Genomic DNA, 5,182 nt, shown 5'->3' with positions numbered 1-5,182 from the left:
TGACGTGGTGGAGAGAGAGAGAGAGAGAGACAGAGAGAGAGAGAGAGAGAGAGAGAGAGAGAGACATGCTTCAGTGTGACATGGTGGAGAGAGAGAGAGAGAGAGAGAGACATGCTTCAGTCTGACGTGGGGGAGAGGAGAGAGAGGCATGCTTCAGTTTGACGTGGTGGAGAGAGAGAGAGAGAGGCCTGCTTCAGTTTGACGTGGTGTTTACAGACCAGAGCGGTACAGACCATGCGCTTGGCATTCAGACTCCTGCGTTGTGTTGGCCGCTCCTGATGAGCTTGGCATTTCCACTTAATTAGGAAAACGCTCAGAGCTGCTCAGTCCCTAATTACACGGCTATTCAGAGGAACCACAGAGGGCCAATACTAATGACCTGAGACCCAACCCCCTGGCTCACACCCGTCAGGACTCTCCCCCCAACAACACCTCCAAATGTCACAGGGAGAAAACAAAAGCACTTACCTTCCAATCATCCTTCACCTGTGGAGTGTTTCCCTCGCTAGGGTTGACAGGAGACGATAGCGTCTTTATTAACGTAAGGCTAAAACATATCGGGGGGCTACCGCCGATACCGTCGCCTAGCGTGGCGTTAGGGGTACGTTTAGCCGTGCTTTGAGCGCGTGCGGCCCTTGTTTGCGGCACCTGTGAGGTAGTTGACTGTGATTGCCGTGTCAGATCAATCAGGCGTGGAAAGCGATTTGCAGCAGATCTGTCTGGAGCGGTGATTAGTGCCTCATCACTCTTGACTGCACGTCTGAGAGGCTGAGAGGCGCGTTCCCTCATGAACATTACATGAGGCCCTCGAGAAATCATTTGCATCTCTGAAATAAAATACTTTTTTTCTGTTCCGCTGATTGTTAACGTTTCCTTCCACACAATCATCGACGCACGTTAGTGTTATCTCGATACTGTAGTGACTACATTATGGGTTCATGTTCTCCTCTTACTGTTGGTTGTGTAGTGGGAGGGAACCAGTTCTGGCACTAGGGGCAGAGGGGAGGATTATTAACGTTGCACCTTCCTGTTTAGATACACGAGTTTTGGTAACCATTTTCTGGTCCTGTACTGAGAGTACAAGTTGTTGTTTCGATTAAACAGTTATCATTACGTTGCCTACGTCTTTCCTTTTTCCTCCGGCACTACACTGGTGACCCGACGTGGATTTTTGTTAACGTAATTGTGTACGAAAACCAGCGACGAACATTACAATCCTGCAAAATGTCCGGGCGAGGACGACGTTCAAACCAGCGGCAGCCATCACCATCCCCTGTCAGGGTAACGCGTGGTGCGCACACTCCCACTCTCAAGCTACCAGAATTCTGGGACTCAACGCCTGCTGCATGGTTTGCTATTGTAGAGGCACATTTCAATAAAAGTGACATCGATGACGACGACGACCGGTACAACCATGCTGTGGCAATGTTGGGCAGCTCCACCGCGGCTCGAGTGGTAGGTTTTTTGTCTGCTCCCCCGACGACGAACAAATATGAGCGCCTCAAGGCCCTGCTTCTAGAGACATTTGAACTGTCCACTGCGGAGAGGGTGCGTCGCCTATTTGCCATGTCGGACTTGGGTGACGAGAGGCCTTCTGCGAGCATGGAGAGGATGCTAAACCTGCTCGGTACAGAAGACCCCATGATCCTCTTCACAGAGCTGTTCATGCGCACATTGCCAGCTCGAGTTAGGATGGCGCTGGCCAACACCGCCATCATGGAGCCCCGCGCCCTGGCCAGGGAGGCGGACCGGTTCGTCTTGGCCATGCCTCAACGGTCCCCCGACCTGCTCGCTCCCGCGGCCGCCCCGCCACCCGACCGTCGCAGGAGAGCGAAGGATGACGCCAGACCTTCTGGCCGGCAGGGTAACGCTGCGGGCCATTGTTTCTACCACGCCACTTTTGGCGCCAAGGCCAAACGGTGCCGCTCACCCTGCACCTTCGGACCGACGGGAAACGGCGGGGCCGGCGCTCAGTAGTGGCCCTGAGCGCTGGCGTCACCAACAGGCTGCTCTTCATACAAGACACCGCCTCTGGTCGCAGTTTCCTTTGTGACACAGGTGCCCAGTGGAGCATCATTCCGGCAGAGAGATCGGATATGGCGAAGGAGGAGCGTGGTCCGCAGTTGGCAGGCGCGGACGGCACACCTATCTGCTCTTACGGCACTAGGGCGGTGGACGTGTGCTTCGGAGGGCAATGTTTTTCGTGGGATTTTGTCATAGCGGCTGTCACATTTCCCCTCCTTGGTGCGGATTTTCTGTGCGCCCACAACCTGTTGGTGGACGTGGGGAACAGGCGCCTGGTCAACTCACAGACTTTCGCTTCATTCGCCTGTACGCAGGGGGAGGCGGTCTACAGCGGGTGGCGCCCATGTGGGGACTACCGCCGCCTCAACGACGCGTCCAAGCCTGACCGCTACCCGGTCCCACATGTCCAGGACTTTTCAGCGAACCTGGCAGGCAAACGCTTCTTCTCCAAAGTGGACCTGGTACGGGGGTACCATCAGGTGCCGGTGCACCCCGAGGACGTCCCTAAGACGGCCGTAATCACGCCATTTGGGCTCTTCGAGTTTCTGCGGATGCCGTTCGGCCTGAAGAACGCGGCGCAGACCTTCCAACGCCTCATGCACTCGGTGCTCCGGGACCTACCATTCCTCTTCGTCTACTTGGATGACATCCTCGTCGCAAGCACCACGGAGGAGGAGCACCTGTCCCACCTCCGGGCCCTTTTCACACGGCTCAGCCAACATGGGCTGATTGTCAATCCGGCGAAGTGTGAGTTCGGACGGAACGCCATTGACTTTCTCGGGCACCGGGTCTCCGCAGAGGGGGTGACCCCCCTCCCCTCGAAGGTAGAAGCTGTCGCTGCTTTCCCGCGCCCCAGCACAATCAGCGAGCTCAAGGGGTTCATCGGGATGGTAACCTTCTACTATCGCTTCCTCCACCACATCGCTCACATCCTGCGGCCTCTGTACGATGCCCAGAAGGGCAAGACTCTGAAGCAGCCGGTGGACTGGACGGCGGAGCGTGTCAAAGCCTTTCAGGACACCAAGGCGGCCCTGGCCCGCGCTGCCATGTTGGCCCACCCCTCGCCCTCGGCACCCACTGCTCTCACCACGGACGCCTCTGACTTTGCTGTGGGAGCGGTGTACGAACAGTGGGTTGGGGACGCCTGGCAGCCTCTTGCATTCTTCAGCCGCCAGCTGTCTCCCAGAGAGCAAAGGTACAGCACATTCGACAGGGAGCTCCTCGGGCTGTGGCTTGCTGTCAGACACTTCCGTTTTTTACTGGAGGGCCGCGAGTTTACGGCCTACGTGGACCACAAGCCACTCACGCACGCCATGTCCAAGGTGGCGGAGCCGTGGTCCGACCGCCAACAGCGCCAGCTCGCCTACATATCCGAGTTCACCACAGACATCCAGCACGTTGCTGGGAAGTCCAACCAGGTCGCGGATTGTCTCTCCAGGGCGGTGGTTGGTGCGGTCCAACTGGGTTTGGACTACGCGCGCATGGCTGCAGACCAGGCCGCCGACCCCGCCGTCCAGGCTCTCAAGTTGTCGGACACAGGACTGCGCCTAGAAGAGGTGGTTTTCGGTGACGCAGGGGCCACGCTCCTGTGCGACGTCTCCATGGGTCAGCCACGACCGGTGGTCCCCGCCAACTGGAGGCGCCCCGCCTTCGAGGCGATACACGGCTTGTCTCACCCTGGTAGGAAACCGTCCTCACGGCTGGTGTCAGAGAAATTCGTCTGGCATGGGCTCAAGAGGGATGTGAGGGCCTGGGTTGACACGTGCATCGCCTGCCAGCGCGCCAAGGTGCATCGACACGTCAAGGCCCCCCTGGAGCAGTTCTCTGTGCCTGAGCGGAGGTTCGATCATGTAAACGTGGACCTGGTAGGGCCGCTGCCCCCCTCGCACGGATACACCTATCTCTTTACCATGGTGGACAGGACGACTCGCTGGCCGGAGGCAGTTCCGCTCTCCTCAACGACAGCCCCCGACCTGGCCCGGGCGTTCATCGCGGTGTGGGTCTCCCGCTACGGCACCCCTGCTGATCTCTCCTCTGACCGTGGCTCACAGTTTACTTCAGAGCTGTGGGCAGCGGTGGCGGAGAATCTGGGGGTCAAGCTCCACCGCACAACCGCCTATCACCCGCAGGCGAACGGGCTCTGTGAGCGTTTCCATCGATCCATGAAGGCCGCCCTTCGAGCCAGCCTCACGGACAGCGACTGGCTTGACAAGCTGCCGTGGGTCATGCTGGGGCTCAGGACAGCGCCTAAGGAGGACCTCCAGTCGTCGTCCGCTGAGCTGGTGTTTGGACAGCCGCTGCGGGTCCCCGGTGACTTCATTCCCAAGTCAACGGAGCCCTGGTCCGCCGCCGCTCAGCGCGCTTCCCTGCTGGACAGCGCCAGGACCTTCGTCCCGGTCCCGACTACGCAGCATGGTGTCCCTACTTCGAGGGTGCCCCCGGAGCTGCACTCAGCGAGGTTCGTTTTCATTCGTCATGATGGCCACAGGACTCCACTACGTCCTCCTTATGACGGGCCTTTCCGTGTCATCGAGGCCGGAGCCAAGAACTTCATGGTTGACATGGGGGGTAGGCCTGAGTGTGTGTCCGTTGATCGCCTCAAACCGGCCCACTTGGACCTTGAACTGCCCCTGGACTTGGCCCTGCCACCGCGCAGAGGCCGGCCTCCAGTCCTACCTCCCCTGCCGCGCCCTGGCCATTCCCCCCTCCGACCCCGACAACCCCCCGCAGCTCGCGTGCCCCCGGTCGTCGCTGCCCCCCGTCCTTCCCTGCAGGAGGACGTGATGGGCGATGTCACACCTCCTCCCGCACCTCCTGACTTTACCTACGATCGTAGGGGCCGGGCCATACGCCCTCCTCGCCGTGAGGATTTCCAATATTGAGGTGAACACTGGGGGGGCTGGTGTAGTGACTACATTATGGGTTCATGTTCTCCTCTTACTGTTGGTTGTGTAGTGGGAGGGAACCAGTTCTGGCACTAGGGGCAGAGGGGAGGATTATTAACGTTGCACCTTCCTGTTTAGATACACGAGTTTTGGTAACCATTTTCTGGTCCTGTACTGAGAGTACAAGTTGTTGTTTCGATTAAACAGTTATCATTACGTTGCCTACGTCTTTCCTTTTTCCTCCGGCACTACAATACTCCACTTATGTGTCG

The sequence above is a fragment of the Nansenia antarctica genome, assembly GCF_963989245.1.
Source record: "Nansenia antarctica genome assembly, chromosome: 18".
NCBI lineage: Eukaryota > Metazoa > Chordata > Actinopteri > Argentiniformes > Microstomatidae > Nansenia > Nansenia antarctica.
Note: the sequence above shows the minus strand (reverse complement) of the source record.